Genomic DNA, 18,163 nt, shown 5'->3' on the forward strand with positions numbered 1-18,163 from the left:
AAAACTGTTTTACACTTATTATGCGGTAATGGCGTCAATTTCACTACGGTTATCGGATGGGGGTGTAAGACCCACCGTTTCGAAGCCAAGGAACAGGGTTACAACATTGTAGAAGGTCATTCAATCCAGTTCCTAACACAACTAGGTCAAATATACGAAATACTATACCAGAATTCCCAAAACAGGTTTGCAAAACGCAGAAAACTGTAATCGGTATATCTCAGTCCATACAAGTCCAATTGCCGAAATTCCAAAGGCATATGTTAGCTAAGACATTCAGCTACATTTCATCAGAAGACACCAACTTCAAAATCCAAACCAATTCCAGTCAAAAAGGCCAATTACTATCGCAGTTTTCACATTCTGCTCCATGCAGAACAGCTACAGTAGAAACGGCATAACTCACTCCACACTCATCCAAATGACCTGAAATTTTACAGACACCTTAAACACATCAATACCTACAACTTTCATGTTTTGAGAAAAGTCCAATTCGGCCTCCAACCCAGTGATCTAAAACCGGACAGAAATGGGATTCTATGAACCCTAACTTTTCAATTTTCACACCAAATCCAAAATTGATTGCATTTTCCTATCCAATACACCTCATAGAGTCATTATCAACCATTACAATTCATCATACAAGGCCACAACATCCCATTCATATTAAACCAGAAAAATTCCCAATAAAATAAAAACTTCTCCAAAACTCCTCAAATCAAGAAACAAATCATATATTTCAACACCCATGCCACCATTAAGCACAAAATAACCATCATTAACTATAGGGGAGAGGTTGAAGCATCACTTACCAAGAAACAAGAGAGTGGAGGATGTTGGACACCTTAAACCTTCAAACAAAGTTCACCAAACAACTTACTAGCTCTAGAAGGAAGAATTTTATGGAGTGAAATGGATGGAAGCAAATGTTTTTGGTTGATTTGCACCAAGTAGAAGCTTGAAAATTGAAGAAATCTCCTTCCTTTCTTGCTCAAGGTGGCCGGCCAACAAGGAGAGAAAAATGGTGAATTTTGTGCCATTTTTTGGATATTTAACCTTTGGTCAAAAAAGTCAAAATTGTGAATAGTAATTCTTAAAAGGCATCCAATAGGAAAGTGACACTTGTCACCTCCATTAATGCCTTCTTATCTTTCTTTTCTCTCTCACATCAATCACTTCACACACTCTACTTATCACTTAACACCCGATAAATTTTACATAGTATCCGAAACTTAACCTTATTGGCCGAATTTTTCCGAACTTTTCGCACTAGTGGGTCCCACGTCCAATATATATTCTTAATTTTCTAAAAATTCTCCAATACTGGAAAAATCATCTAAAAACTATAATTGCTCATAAAATCTACCAGGAAAATATTTCTAAGCCCGAAAATGCAGAAAACATGCAATTAAGGGGAAATAAACCCTAGGGAAAATATTAGGGTTTTACGGGTTCTCACACTCTCCCCCCCTTAAAAGAATTTCGCCCTCGAAATTTCTCACCTTAATTCTCGAAAAGGTTTGGATATTTATCTCGCATTTCCTCTTCCATCTCCCAGGTAGCTTCCTCCACTCCGTGGTTTCTCCATAGCACTTTCACTAATGGAATCTTCTTGTTTCGGAGCTCTTTGACTTTTCGATCGAGTACTTGAACCGGTTTCTCTTCATAGGCAAGCGATTCATCTACTTCGATCTCTTCCGGTTGCAATACATGGGATGGATCAGGATGGTACTTCTTTAGCATCGAGACGTGGAATACATCATGGATTCGAGAAAGACTAGACGGTAGTTCCAATCGATACGCGACCGCTCCAACCCTCTGAAGGATCTTGTAGGGTCCGACGTACCGCGGTTGAAACTTCTTTCCTTTCCCCGCTGTAAGACTTCGTAAGGGTGTGATTTTGAGAAATACATGGTCTCCAATTTCAAATTCCAAATCTTTTCTTCGATTATCCGCGTAGCTCTTTTGTCGACTCTGAGCTGTTTGAAGTCGTTGCCGAATCAACTTGACCTTCTCCTGAGCCTCTTCCATCCATGGAATGGTTGCCGGGTCTAGCGCTTTCTTTTCACCAACTTCATCCCAGTAAATCGGTGAGCGGCACTTGCGTCCGTAAAGAGCCTCGTACGGAGCCATTTGAATCGACGAATGGAAGCTATTGTTGTACGCAAACTCTACTAAAGTCATGTGCTGACCCCAGTTGCCTCCAAAGTCCAGAATGCACGTTCGTAGCATGTCCTCGAGAGTTTGAATTGTCCGTTCTGACTGGCCATCCGTCTGAGGATGATAGGTAGTGCTCAAATTGAGTTTAGTCCCCAAGGTTTCTTGGAATTTCTGCCAAAATCGTGATACAAACCGTGGATCCCGATCGGAGACGATGCTCACAGGCACTCCGTGTAGTCTTACAACCTCATCCATGTACAGCCGAGCCAACTTGTCCATTGAATATTTCATGTTTACCGGCAAGAAATGGGCCGACTTGGTTAATCGATCAACGATCACCCAAACGGCATCGTGTCCCCTTTGCGTCCTCGGTAAACCGGAAACGAAGTCCATTGTGATGTTTTCCCACTTCCACTCGGGTATCTCCAAGGGTTGTAATAGACCCGATGGTTTTTTATGCTCTGCCTTCACTTGCTGGCAAATAAGACATTTCTGCACGTATTGAGCTATTTCCCTCTTCGTATTATCCCACCAATAGGTCCCTTTCAGGTCTTGATACATCTTGCTGCTACCCGGATGGATTGTATACTTGGACCGATGAGCTTCCTCCAGAATTTCCTCTTTCAACACCTCTTCCTTCGGTACTACGATTCGGTTCCGATACTTCAAATGACCCTCAGGACTCAAATTGAAGTCCGTTGTTTCTCCCTTTTCCAATTTCTCTCTCCACTTCCGTACCATCAAATCCTTGCTTTGCGCCTTTTTTATACGTTCCAGTAGAGTGGAGGTAACCCTAACATTGCCAAATATCACCTTATGGCTCCCTAGACAGGGTTTCCACTCACACACGGATTCTAGCAAATCCCACTCCTTAATCATTAGTCCCGCTACTTGCACCTTACGACTCAAGGCATCTGCTACCACATTTGCCTTTCCCGGATGGTAATTGATCGTACAGTCGTAATCTTCCAGAAATTCCATCCATCGCCGTTGCCTCATGTTCAGTTCCTTCTGGGAGAAAAGATATCTAAGGCTCTTGTGATCCGAATATACTTCGAAGGTCACCCCATATAGGTAGTGCCTCCACTTTTTCAGAGCAAACACAACTGCGGCCAGTTCCAGGTCGTGAGTCGGATAGTTCTGCTCGTGAAGCTTCAATTTCCTAGAAGCAAAAGCTATCACATTCCGGTTCTGCATCAAAACACATCCCAATCCCTCTCGCGACGCGTCCGCATATACTGCAAACCCGTCCACTCCATTTGGCAAGACCAGTACTGGAGCCATGGTCAATCTTTTCTTTAATTCCTGAAAACTCGTTTCGCATCGGCTGTTCCAGATAAACTGGCCATGCTTCTTTGTCAAGTCAGTTAAAGGTCCTGCTAGTTTGGAAAATTCCTTAATAAACCTTCGGTAGTATCCAGCTAGCCCTAGAAAGCTGCGAATCTCCGTGGGGGTTTCTAGCCTCTTCCAATTTGTCACGGCCTCAACCTTCGCCGGGTCCACCGAAATACCTTCGTGGGAGATCACGTGCCCTAGAAACGCTACTTTCTCCAACCAGAACTCGCATTTACTAAATTTGGCATACAGTTGATGTTCCCGTAACGTCTGCAGTACCACTCTCAAATGCTCCTCGTGCTCCTCGCGTGTCTTAGAGTAGACCAAAATGTCGTCAATAAACACCACGACAAATCGGTCCAGGTAGGGTTTGAAAACCCTATGCATTAGGTCCATGAAAGCGGCGGGAGCATTAGTCAGTCCAAAGGGCATAACAGCGAACTCGTAATGCCCGTATCTTGAATTGAAAGCAGTTTTCGGAATGTCCTCCTTCCTAATCAACAACTGGTAGTATCCCTGTCGGAGGTCCAACTTGGAGAAGACCACTGCTCCTTGCAACTGGTCGAACAATTCGTCGATGTGGGGCAGTGGATACTTATTCTTGATCGTTACATTATTTAGACCCCGATAGTCAATGCACATCCTCAAGGTTCCATCCTTTTTCTTCACAAATAGAACAGGAGCTCCCCAAGGAGACTCACTCTCGTGAATGAAACCGCACTCCAACAGATCTTGCAATTGCAACTTAAGCTCCTTAAGTTCTGCAGGCGCCATTCGGTAAGGGGTTTTTGAGATAGGTGCAGTTCCAGGTAAAAGGTCAATTCGAAATTCTATCTCTCTTTCCGGCGGTAGGGCTACTAACTCGTCAGGAAATACATCCGGAAATTCCCTCACTATGGTCACATCTTCTACCTTTAACTTATCCGTAGGGGTATTAATTAAGAAGGCCAAAAATCCTTGCGCCCCTCTACTTATCAATTTCCTAGCTCGAATGCCCGAAATGAGAGCAGATGAGGCTAACCTACCCCTTATATCTAACCTTAAGGTTGCCTCGCCAGGAATGCGAAATTCAACTATTTTCGTTTTACAGTCCAGTTGGGCGTTATATTTGGCTAACCAGTCCATACCCAGAATTACGTCGTACCCCTTAATGGATAAGCTAATCAAGTCCCCTAAAAACTTTCTTTCACCTACCCATACATCGCAATCCTTATAAACCATACTAGTCACCAAACGTTGATTCCCCGTAGGTGTACTGACCTCTAGGTCATATGGTAAGCTAGCAGGTTTTATATCGATGCCACACATGAAATCAGGGTTAACAAACGAATGAGTGGCACCAGGATCAATTAAAACTTTGGCAAAGCGGTGGAAAATAGGGATCGTACCTTCCACCATCTCGGAAGACTCTGGGACCTGATGGGGCTCTAAGGAATACACCCTAGCTGGCACCTTTGGTTTGGATCCGTCTCCCTTGGCTGGTCCAGTATTGGTCCTCGACGGTAGCTGACTTCCCTTTCCGTCTTGTTTCAGGACCGGGCATGTAGCCAGTTGATGGTCCGCACTTCCACACCGCAGGCACTTACCCAGTTTCCTCCAGCAATCATCTTCGGTGTGGTTTGCTTTCCCACAGTGCCCACAGGGACCGCGAGGTGCCAAAGCCGAGCCACTCCGAGCGTTTCCCCTTTGTCCTCGCCCAGCTTGGCCGCCCCTGAACGGAGTCCCTCTGCCTGATCCAGATTGTCGACCACCTCCCGTGACTCGTCCAAACTTAGAGGGAGTGCTCTTCTCACCCTGTCCAGATGTACTCCCAGGAAAACCACGCTTTTTAGCCTGGAAGTTTCGGACCTGAAGCCGTGCACTCTCAACCCGTTGGACCTTCTCCATTGCCTCGCTAAATGTAGTGATTTGAGCCGCCGCGAGGTCTTTCTGGATCTCCACATTCAAACCCTGAATGAAGCGCCTCACCCGTCGTTGCTCAGTCATGATCAGTTCAGGCGCGAATTTGGACAGGCGGGTAAACTGGCTCTCGTACTCCGCCACCGTCTGAGCCCCTTGTCGGAGCCGGATAAACTCGTCCTCCTTCCTCTCCTGGACTAAGGGAGGGAGAAACTTGGCATTAAATTCCCGGATGAAGTTCACCCAAGTCCTCGGTGTCTGCTCCCGTTCCCATTTCTGTCTAATTACGTTCCACCAGGAACGGGCAGCCCCTTCAAGTTGAAACACGGCAAAAGTGACCTGCCGTTCGTCCGGGGAGTGTAGGGCCGCGAATATATCAACCATTTTCTCAAGCCATTTCTCAGCCACATCAGGGTCGGGTTCCCCAATAAACTTTGGCGGAGAAAACTTTTGAAACCGTTCTAACGCTCTATCTTCACTCTCGACATGATGGCCAGGGTTTCCAGGGTTAGGGTTTGGGTTTTGGCCCTGTTGTTGCACTACCTGTGCGGGTAGGTTGGTCATTTGCTGCATAGCAGCAGCGATTTGCACATTGGGGTCTAATTGCGGTCCAGGGTTAGGTCCAGTAGAAGCTTCCCCCGTTTCCCTAACCGGTGTGGGTTGCCTACCGCGCCCGCGTCCCCGACCACTTCGTGTTCCTTCCCTAAGTTCACTCGGTCTAGGCAAAAGTACTAAACCAAAGCAGGTATGTAACACATAAACTTTCACATAACACATATTGATACATTTCACACAGGGTCACAAGCACACATATATACACGCCAAACATATATATACAAGCAGTCAGTCAAGTACGGCCAAGGCACGTACGTACATAAACAATCCTTCCGAGGATAGGCCTATCAAAAGAAATTTACACGTAGCTAACCCTACATCCAAAACGGTTAGCTAAGGCTCTATCCCTATCCGCCCTATACACAAGACCAAAACTATCTATAACAACTCTAGGAGTCATAACCTAGCCCGAAGATGAGCTATGAGACCTACTCGACGGAGTGGATCCAACCCTAGTCTCAGACCCCGCACAGGAGTCCTTATCGCTCACTCCTTCCACCACCTCGGCACAGAGGTTTAGGATTGCAGCGGCTCGAGTCCTCACATTCTGAGCCCTCTTAGACTCGCGCTCACGCGCCTCCCTCAGCTGGGCACAGAGGTCATCGACTCTATCCTCCGCCTCTAGTACATCGTACTTCAGATCCTCTATCCTTTTGGCTTGCCCCTCATTGGCCGCCTTTAACTGATTTACCTCAACCTCAAGCTTGGCATTAGCTTTTGCCAGCTCCTTTCTTTCCTTCACAACTGCCAAAACGAGGGCATTCGGGTAAGCATACTTCTCTTTACACGCGCACCGCCGAAGACGGTTAGACCGGCTCCAACGAATAACGGCCCCCTTTGGCCGGATCCGGTACTTAATCATCGGGAGCGCTACACGGGGTCGCTGGGCCGCAGGGCCATCACTAGGTCCACTGGAACTGTCCATCCTACACCAAAAGTGTAAAAATAAGAATCAATAAGCTTAAAAACCATAAACAATAAACCCTCAGATCAAGCATTCCTATAACACCCAGGCTAACTCAAACCTAGGCTCTGATACCACCTGTGACAGCCCCACCTTCCCCTAAGGTGAACCAAAGGGGTTAGCGGACTGCCTGCCCAACTCTCGCCAGAACTAACGGTACAGTTTACGTGGGTCTATTACGTTCCGGAACATAACAATGCGCGCAAACAAGTCAAAAACACAAAATAAAAAAAAAACAAAAATTGAAGCCGAAGTGAACAGTAGAAGACACGTCAGAATCCAGCCGGATTCTCGGCCGGATACAAGGCCGAGAGCAAAACCAAGAAATTCAATTTTCCCTCGCAATCCGGCCAAGATTCCGGCTGGATTGTCTGGCCGGATACCAGCCAGTGAGCCACTGGCCGGATTTCCAAATTTTCACAGGCAATCCGGCCTTCAATCCGGCCAGTTTCTGGCCGGATTCCTGGTCGGATTTGGCACTGTTCATCTGCGGCAAAATTTTTTTCCGTTTTCGTTTGAAGTCGTCTCGATCCGAAAATTATCCGAATCACAGCCAAGCATATAAATACATTGGAAATCAACATTTACAAGCCAAACGGCGTACAAGCTATCCCATTAGTTCATACCAATACCATTAGGCCAACACAAGCCCTTCATTAAAGAAAGCTATACACTTAGGGTTATCACCCTCAAGGAGCTAAACAAAATTACATGTACAAGAGCTCAACTTGTCATCCAACTATCAAAATCCTTTCCAAAAGTTTTCATTTTCCTGTAAGGAAAACAAATGGCACGGTATGAGCTAAAGCCCAGTAGTATACTACCCAATAAGCAATCACAGTCATATAAAATGAACTTTCATTTAAAGTGCACAAATAAGCAATGAAGCAAAACGGTAAAAGGATACGGTCGGCTCTCAAGAGCCAATTTCCACGCTTGAAATCTTGATCCAACCTCATTGACTCTCCGTCAATGTTAAAAGTACCAAACCGTAGACCACCCTTTACTTCCAATCCTTCCACCTAACATACCCCAACCGGGCCCGCACTTCATTTCAGTAGTTTTGGTAATACTCGAGTTTACCGGAACCAAGGGTCTCATTACCACAAGGTTCCCCAGTACAGTCCCCGTGGCAATTCAATCTTCACGACCAAGCCCTCGCCGGCTCGATTCGATTGACTACCAAACGGGGTTGAGCTCAGTAATGCAGTAAGGCCGTTGGACATCGTCCAAACGACATCAATTCAGTTTCCATGAAATGGAATCCACCAACCAATATATCAAGTTCAATAATGCAATAAAACGGTAGCCAATCAATGACAATATCAAAAGAGGTGAGGGCGGTCAAGTACACCCTCACCTTAATCAATTCCAATATGCAAGTAAGCCTTCAAGGCTTCACATAAGCATTTAGCAAAGCCACATAGTAACCATTTAGTGAGTAGTATACTCACCAAGTGAGAAAGTGGTGTTTCATACACCGTGGTCACCAGGACGTCGTGAGCTACCGTCACGCCCTAAAACATGTAACACATACAATGAGACTCGAGAACGAGTCACCAAACAATGCTAAACACAACCCCAATAGGGTTTCATACGCATAAATGAACACGATAGCAAACCAGAAATTAAAATTAGCAATAGTCTTGGCCCCGATTAGGAAAAACTGTTTTACACTTATTATGCGGTAATGGCGTCAATTTCACTACGGTTATCGGATGGGGGTGTAAGACCCACCGTTTCGAAGCCAAGGAACAGGGTTACAACATTGTAGAAGGTCATTCAATCCAGTTCCTAACACAACTAGGTCAAATATACGAAATACTATACCAGAATTCCCAAAACAGGTTTGCAAAACGCAGAAAACTGTAATCGGTATATCTCAGTCCATACAAGTCCAATTGCCGAAATTCCAAAGGCATATGTTAGCTAAGACATTCAGCTACATTTCATCAGAAGACACCAACTTCAAAATCCAAACCAATTCCAGTCAAAAAGGCCAATTACTATCGCAGTTTTCACATTCTGCTCCATGCAGAACAGCTACAGTAGAAACGGCATAACTCACTCCACACTCATCCAAATGACCTGAAATTTTACAGACACCTTAAACACATCAATACCTACAACTTTCATGTTTTGAGAAAAGTCCAATTCGGCCTCCAACCCAGTGATCTAAAACCGGACAGAAATGGGATTCTATGAACCCTAACTTTTCAATTTTCACACCAAATCCAAAATTGATTGCATTTTCCTATCCAATACACCTCATAGAGTCATTATCAACCATTACAATTCATCATACAAGGCCACAACATCCCATTCATATTAAACCAGAAAAATTCCCAATAAAATAAAAACTTCTCCAAAACTCCTCAAATCAAGAAACAAATCATATATTTCAACACCCATGCCACCATTAAGCACAAAATAACCATCATTAACTATAGGGGAGAGGTTGAAGCATCACTTGTAACGCCCCCACTTCTCCCTAAGGCGAACCAAAGGGTATCCGCGGGACGCCTGCCCAGCTCTCGCCAGGACTCACTACAATCCATCATTCAAAAGCTCGAAATACTTTAAGTAACTTCAATACATAATTAAAGTACTCCAAATATCTCACACTTACAATTATGCAGCTTCCAAGCTTAAATACAACCCAACGGAAAAGGGTACAATAGCCATCCGTTATAATATAACTTAAAGTTTTCAAAAGAAAACAATCTAGTACTACTCACGAGCACCCTTGGTCTCGAACCCTGTAAAAGAAAACCACAACGTGGGATGAGCTACACAGCCCAGTGAGGTTCCAATACACTCTAACAGTTCAAATAAATCAAGTAAGTTGGGCATATCATATGCATGGTTCAATGTTACACAATGGCGTGTTATCATGAGGTGATAATCATTGTACGAGAAATTCGAGACATTTATCATGGTATGAGACATTTATCATGAGACAGGTATCATGATATAAGTACATTGGTCAGGTAACAGGTATGGAGCATATCACAGGCATAGTTCAGGATTTCATGTTGACATTTTAGCATGAAACAATTATCATGATACAAGGTAAACATATACGGTAGGATACGGTGTTCCAGTGGAACTCTGTCGGTCATCTGCACCTTATGACTTCTGATCCCCACGGTACGGTCTGGCCATCGCCTTATCCCTCCAATGGTAATACTCGAGTATACCGAAACGGTGGCCCAGAGTTCCAACCTACCCGACCGAGCCCAGTCCTGGCTCGAGTAGGTCAGTAACCAAGGGCAGGGCCCAAGTTCAGCTTAGAGCTTACAACATGCACAGGTAACCAAGTAATCCGACAAAAGGTAAAATTCATCATTTGAGTAGGTCGAGTGAGGTAAAGTACACACTCGCCTAATAATGATGGATAGCTTCATATAACATGTGATTCATGATAATCAAGTAATCAGGTGGTCAAGTAACCAAGTAAGTTGGTGATCACGTAAGCAGATAACCAAGTAAGCAAGTAACCAAATAGATTAGAAAACGGTAAGTAAACACGGTTAACGGTAAACGGTAAACGGTTAACGGTAGTAATTACGGTTAATTGGTAGACATATGTCATTTCAATAGGCCGCCATTGGCCGTTTTTCACTTTCACCACGTAAGAGTCGAGGAGATTTACTCCAACCGACTTATGCTTCCATAGCATAATTAATCATTTAAACACATCATGTAAATATGCTCTCCAAACATTTCATATCTAGTATTTCAAGTAATCACATAAGTATGCTCTTTAAGCATTTCACATCGAATAGTTCAAATATGTGACGGCCCCACCTCCCCCTAAGGCGAACCAGAGGGTTCGGCGGGCCGCCTGCCCAGCTCTCGCCGGGACTCAGTCGCTCACTACAATCCTCAAATGAATTACAAGAATAAACCTCAAAATTACATCAAATTCTCCAATGATTACATATTACAAATGCAGCGGAAACTGATTCCAATCGTGGAACGTATACTTACATCCATATCAATTTCAAATATTTATACAAGACCAACTCGTACATCAAATAGATCCAAACTTAAACTATACACGATATAAGCCATCCAGTCACGTGAATAAGCACTCCAAGCTTTTCTTCGCCTTGAGCCCTGCGGGGGGGGGGAAATAAAACATTTTTGGGTGAGCTAGAAGCTCAGCGAGTAACCATTAAAATCAGTAATCAATTCAGTTTTACAGTCGTTCATTTCAGTGATGTCATGATTTCAAGATCAACTGTACATTTATTGCTCTCATGAGCCAGCGAAATCGTTGTACTGAAACACCCAACGCTCCAAACAAACATTAAACAGTAAACAGTCAGTGGGGGAGCCATTTGCTCCAGATGAACAGTACACAGAGGTGGAGACGTTGGTGTTCAGCATACGAATTCCAAGTACTCATTTAAGCCAAAACATGTCATGGGCCACATGCAAGCACTCATGATATGCAATCAAGTAAATAGTGCAAGAAACGGTTCATAAGAACTTTGGAAACAGTTTAGGGTCACTCACCTCCACGGCTCAGAAACCATCCATCATGTATCATTGCCTTGCTCAACTCCAAGCCTTAGATCACAAACCCAATGCAAACAAGTCCCTTCAAAGTTCGGACAACACTTCCCTTACATTTGCTAACTTTTCCAGCCATCATGGCTTCATTATTACTCCAGCCAGTCCCAAAGTCACACAAATAAGTTCATCTAATATCCATTCAGCAAGCTCCAAGTAGTACAAAGACAAGTCAAGCTAGGGAAAAGTCCGGAAATGAAGGTTAAGCTCAAAACCAGAAAAACAGTTTTGATGTCATAATGCGGTAATGACACAACTCTCACTACAATTATCGGTTGGGGGTGTAAGACCCACCGTTTGGAAGCTATGAAACAGGGCTACAACAATGTAGAAGGTCACTCAATCCATTTCCTAGCCCAACTAGGTCAAAAATGCCAAATACTATACCAGAATTACCAAAACAGGTTTGCAAAACACAGAAAACTGTAATCGGTATATCTCAGTCCATACAAGTCCAAATGCCGAAATTCCAAAGGCATAAGTTAGCTAAGTCATCCAGCTACATTTCATCAGAAGACACCAACTCCAAAATCCAAACCAATTCCAGTCAAAATAGCCAATTACTATCGCAGTTTTCGCATTCTGTCCAAAGCAGAACAGTTACAGTAATTTCGTCATAACTCATTCTACATTAATCCAAATGACCTGAAATTTTACAGGCACCTCAAACACATCAATACCTACAACTTTCATGTTTTGAGGAAAGTCAAATTCGGCCTCTAACCCTATGATCCAAAACCGGACAGAATTGGGGATTTAAGAACCCTAGCTTTTCAATTTTCACACCAAATCCAAAATTGGTTGCATTTATCCACATTTCACATCCACTAGAGCCATTATAGTCCATTGCCAATCATCACAAACAACCACACCATCATAATCCAATTAAACCAGAAAAATCATCATGAAATGGAAAACTTCACCAAATCACTTCAAACCAAGATTAAAACCAGAAATTTCAGCACTCTTATCACTAATAAGCACAACATAAGCATCATTAGGTGTAGTAGGGTGTTTCAAGCTTCACTTACCAAGAACCAAGAGAGAGGAAGATGTTGGGCACCTTAATCCTTCAAACAAAGTTCACCAAACAACTTACTAACTCTAGAAGGAAGAATTTTATGGAGTGAAAACTAAGTTAAGCAAGTGGTTTAGTTGATTTGAGCTAGGAGTTTGCTAGAATGTTGAAGAGTTTTGTCTTTCTTCTTGCTTAGAGAGGGCCGGCCATAAGGAGGAGAAAAATGGTGAATTTTGTGCAATTTTTGGATATTTAACCTTTGGTCAAAAAAGTCAAAATTGTGAATAGTAATTCTTAAAAGGCATCCAATAAGAATGTGACACTTGTCACCTCATTAAATGCATTCCTATCCTTTCTTTCTTCTCTCACATCAATCATTTCACACACTCTACTTGTCTATTAACACCCGATAAATTTTACACAGTATCCGGAATTTAACCTAATTGGCCGAATTTTTCCGAACTTTTCGCACTAGTGGGTCCCACGTCCAATATATATTCTTAATTTTTTAAAAACTCACTAATGCTAGAAAAATCATCTAAAAACTTTAGTTGCTCATAAAATCCACCCAGATAATATTTCTAAGCCAGAAATGCAAAAATTATGCAATTAAAGGAACTAAAACCCTAGGAAAATATTAGGGTTTTTACGGGTTCTCACACTTTTTTTTTTCGGGGCGTCACAATCTCCCCTCCTTAAAAGAATGTCGTCCTCGACATTCCATCTTGTACTAATCAAGTCAAGTCAACCCGCAAGAATCACTAATATTTCAAACCAAGCCCACAGTCCGGCATCCTAAACTTCAAGCCTAGAATACACTACGGAGATCTGAAGCCTAAGCTCTGATACCAACTGTGTCGGCCCCACCTCCCCCTAAGGCGAACCAGAGGGTTCGGCGGGCCGCCTGCCCAGCTCTCGCCGGGACTCAGTCGCTCACTACAATCCTCAAATGAATTACAAGAATAAACCTCATAATTACATCAAATTCTCCAATGATTACATATTACAAATGCAGCGGAAACTGATTCCAATCGTGGAACGTATACTTACATCCATATCAATTTCAAATATTTATACAAGACCAACTCGTACATCAAATAGATCCAAACTTAAACTATACACGATATAAGCCATCCAGTCACGTGAATAAGCACTCCAAGCTTTTCTTCGCCTTGAGCCCTGCGGGGGGGGGGAAATAAAACATTTTTGGGTGAGCTAGAAGCTCAGCGAGTAACCATTAAAATCAGTAATCAATTCAGTTTTACAGTCGTTCATTTCAGTGATGTCATGATTTCAAGATCAACTGTACATTTATTGCTCTCATGAGCCAGCGAAATCGTTGTACTGAAACACCCAACGCTCCAAACAAACATTAAACAGTAAACAGTCAGTGGGGGAGCCATTTGCTCCAGATGAACAGTACACAGAGGTGGAGACGTTGGTGTTCAGCATACGAATTCCAAGTACTCATTTAAGCCAAAACATGTCATGGGCCACATGCAAGCACTCATGATATGCAATCAAGTAAATAGTGCAAGAAACGGTTCATAAGAACTTTGGAAACAGTTTAGGGTCACTCACCTCCACGGCTCAGAAACCATCCATCATGTATCATTGCCTTGCTCAACTCCAAGCCTTAGATCACAAACCCAATGCAAACAAGTCCCTTCAAAGTTCGGACAACACTTCCCTTACATTTGCTAACTTTTCCAGCCATCATGGCTTCATTATTACTCCAGCCAGTCCCAAAGTCACACAAATAAGTTCATCTAATATCCATTCAGCAAGCTCCAAGTAGTACAAAGACAAGTCAAGCTAGGGAAAAGTCCGGAAATGAAGGTTAAGCTCAAAACCAGAAAAACAGTTTTGATGTCATAATGCGGTAATGACACAACTCTCACTACAATTATCGGTTGGGGGTGTAAGACCCACCGTTTGGAAGCTATGAAACAGGGCTACAATAATGTAGAAGGTCACTCAATCCATTTCCTAGCCCAACTAGGTCAAAAATGCCAAATACTATACCAGAATTACCAAAACAGGTTTGCAAAACACAGAAAACTGTAATCGGTATATCTCAGTCCATACAAGTCCAAATGCCGAAATTCCAAAGGCATAAGTTAGCTAAGTCATCCAGCTACATTTCATCAGAAGACACCAACTCCAAAATCCAAACCAATTCCAGTCAAAATAGCCAATTACTATCGCAGTTTTCGCATTCTGTCCAAAGCAGAACAGTTACAGTAATTTCGTCATAACTCATTCTACATTAATCCAAATGACCTGAAATTTTACAGGCACCTCAAACACATCAATACCTACAACTTTCATGTTTTGAGGAAAGTCAAATTCGGCCTCTAACCCTATGATCCAAAACCGGACAGAATTGGGGATTTAAGAACCCTAGCTTTTCAATTTTCACACCAAATCCAAAATTGGTTGCATTTATCCACATTTCACATCCACTAGAGCCATTATAGTCCATTGCCAATCATCACAAACAACCACACCATCATAATCCAATTAAACCAGAAAAATCATCATGAAATGGAAAACTTCACCAAATCACTTCAAACCAAGATTAAAACCAGAAATTTCAGCACTCTTATCACTAATAAGCACAACATAAGCATCATTAGGTGTAGTAGGGTGTTTCAAGCTTCACTTACCAAGAACCAAGAGAGAGGAAGATGTTGGGCACCTTAATCCTTCAAACAAAGTTCACCAAACAACTTACTAACTCTAGAAGGAAGAATTTTATGGAGTGAAAACTAAGTTAAGCAAGTGGTTTAGTTGATTTGAGCTAGGAGTTTGCTAGAATGTTGAAGAGTTTTGTCTTTCTTCTTGCTTAGAGAGGGCCGGCCATAAGGAGGAGAAAAATGGTGAATTTTGTGCAATTTTTGGATATTTAACCTTTGGTCAAAAAAGTCAAAATTGTGAATAGTAATTCTTAAAAGGCATCCAATAAGAATGTGACACTTGTCACCTCATTAAATGCATTCCTATCCTTTCTTTCTTCTCTCACATCAATCATTTCACACACTCTACTTGTCTATTAACACCCGATAAATTTTACACAGTATCCGGAATTTAACCTAATTGGCCGAATTTTTCCGAACTTTTCGCACTAGTGGGTCCCACGTCCAATATATATTCTTAATTTTTTAAAAGCTCACTAATGCTAGAAAAATCATCTAAAAACTTTAGTTGCACATAAAATCCACCCAGATAATATTTCTAAGCCAGAAATGCAAAAATTATGCAATTAAAGGAACTAAAACCCTAGGAAAATATTAGGGTTTTTACGGGTTCTCACACTCTTTTTTTTCGGGGCGTCACAAAATATACCTACTTCAGGTGTTTCATGTCGAGTAATTCAAGTATACATTATTCAAATGTGCATGAGTGTGGTAAATACTTAATGACCATGGGTTAAGCATGTCATAGACTTATTCCAATTACGTATTCCTATATGGAACACTCACCTAGTCAAAACAAGCGAGTAGTTCTTAAACAAGCATCTTAGGTGTCCGCTCCGAGTTCCTCTGGGAGATTCCCTCGAGTGCCTGAGCAAACAATAATCAACTATCACTCAAAATCATTCTGATTATCGAGGAAAATTGTATACTAGTACAATCTAAGAAATTAACGCAGAGACAAGTCTAAGAGTTCGTGTAACTCGAGGTTCAAAAGTGGGTTTTAAAATACAAGACAAATCTGATTTCCATCTTTGAAATCAAATGTAAAACGATCAAATGATATTGAAGGAAAATGGAGGGTTTGAAACCCTTAGTTTCCTTTAAGTTAGAAAATTCTGCAATCCAAGAGTATAACAAAACAAGCGGAACGAGAAACGGAGTTTCGAGCACCAAGATATAGTACCTCCAAGTTGCTGAAAAAGTTAAGACTGTTGGGCTATTTTCCAGGTTTAAAACTAGATTTGAAATATCATTCGGTCATCAAGTTGGCATTAGAAATACATCAAACTTGGTACACTAAATCTTCCATGTGTGAACAACATTTCTACTAAGTTTCGTACAAAAACTCTCACGGTAAGGTAGTCATTAAAACAACCAAAGTTTATGAAGAGTTTCAAGGCTAAACTACCTTCTCACTTTTCTTTCGTTTACAAACTTTTTGTACCATGAAATCAGTTCCAAATCTCTCCATTATTGAAACCAAGAGTTCATAAACATCCACTGAGCAATTTAAAGACCATTGACATCCAAATTTTAGAAATAAAACTCTCCAAATCAGATTTGACCATTTGGCTAAGAGAAAACGAAAAGTTTTCCAGATTCGATGAGCGAATTTTGTGACATCATTTGCATATCAAAATGGTCTTAGAATATTACCAAATTTTGTACAATTAAACCTCCATATGAGGATTAATCTTCTATCAAATTTCATTTGAAAATTCACACGGGAAGGTAGTTAACTAAACCATCAAAGTTCAGGAAATTTCCCAAGGTAAAACTGTCTTCTAGCTCTTCTTTCCTTTTTAAACATTTTGTCCAAAGCAACCAACCCAAATCTGGTTTATTTGTGAAACAAAGTCCAAGGAACATCTAATCTAAAGTTTGGTAGATGTCGGACATCAAAGTTTCCAAAACAACAAGTCCCAAATCATTGTTAGTTACAAATCTGTCCAAGTGGAAAATTCTATCACTGTAGCAGTTTCAAACTTTGGCCACAACTCACTCCATTCAACTTGGAATTGGGCGTGGTTGATGGCGTTGGAAAGCTCTCTTCTAAAGCTGAATTTTCTCAGAAGAAACCATTTTCAAATTCCATTCACAAATAGCTCGTTTTTGAGCATCAAGAAGCAATTTCTGTCCTGTCTCCTGGAGAGCAACGAAACAGGACAGTGATATTCAATCGAATGGTGTGGCTCACTCAAGTGGAACCAGAATGTGAAATTGGTACCGATGGAAAGCTAGGAATGTCTAGTTTCCAATGCCGCAAACGGCACTTGATTTCGACATCGGAACAAAGAGTTATGGCCGTTACAAAATGACTGCCTGGGCAATACGGGATTCATTTTCCAGTTTTGCTAACTTTGGAAATCAACTCATTTGACCAACCAAATCATGTTATTTTTCAATGAAATTTTGTACACACTTACAATAATAGATAAACAACATAATCAATTCATTAGAATCTCAAAATCTGGCACGAAAACGGTCGGACAAGGCAGGGGTAAAACGGTCACTTTTGCTCCAAGCACCTCCTTTGATTTTCTACCAACAATACAACATTAATCTACTAATATAAGCACTAAACCACCATTAATTTCATCATCCAACATCAAATCAGCAACAACCCAAGAGTGGGAGTTCATAGAGCCCACTTTCACATTTTATACCATAAACAAGACTACCCACATGATTATATAACCTTATATGTGCAATAAATCTTACAAAAACTAAGATCTATGGGTTGGATGATTTGCTACCTTCTTGGATGATTAGATCAGAAATTTTGGTCACTCTTTGCTCCAGAAAACCGTGGCTTTTCAGCTCCCTTTTGCAGCTCAAAATACTCCTCAAGTGTTAAGCTAAGTGTAGTTCGAATTTGGAGTGAATTGGAAG

The 18,163-nt window shown here is 41.9% G+C and overlaps 1 long non-coding RNA gene across 4 annotated transcripts in view; it reads right to left on the minus strand.

Moving 5' to 3' along the window:
- LOC140035335 (uncharacterized) overlaps positions 1 to 18,163 on the minus strand; it is a 49,311-nt gene that overhangs the window by 11,941 nt on the left and 19,207 nt on the right. Inside the window, exons 2-3 of one of the 4 annotated variants that reach the window (XR_011839460.1) lie at positions 11,498 to 13,751; positions 10,684 to 11,095 (exon numbers count right to left, since the gene is read on the minus strand). The exons of 2 other annotated variants lie outside the window; for them this stretch is intronic. This is a non-coding gene — a long non-coding RNA (uncharacterized lncRNA). Of the gene's footprint in view, positions 1 to 10,683; positions 13,752 to 18,163 lie in introns of those variants that run through there. One more of the 4 variants, XR_011839459.1, reaches the window with a different exon arrangement.

Source organism: Coffea arabica, chromosome 2c, assembly GCF_036785885.1.
Source record: "Coffea arabica cultivar ET-39 chromosome 2c, Coffea Arabica ET-39 HiFi, whole genome shotgun sequence".
NCBI lineage: Eukaryota > Viridiplantae > Streptophyta > Magnoliopsida > Gentianales > Rubiaceae > Coffea > Coffea arabica.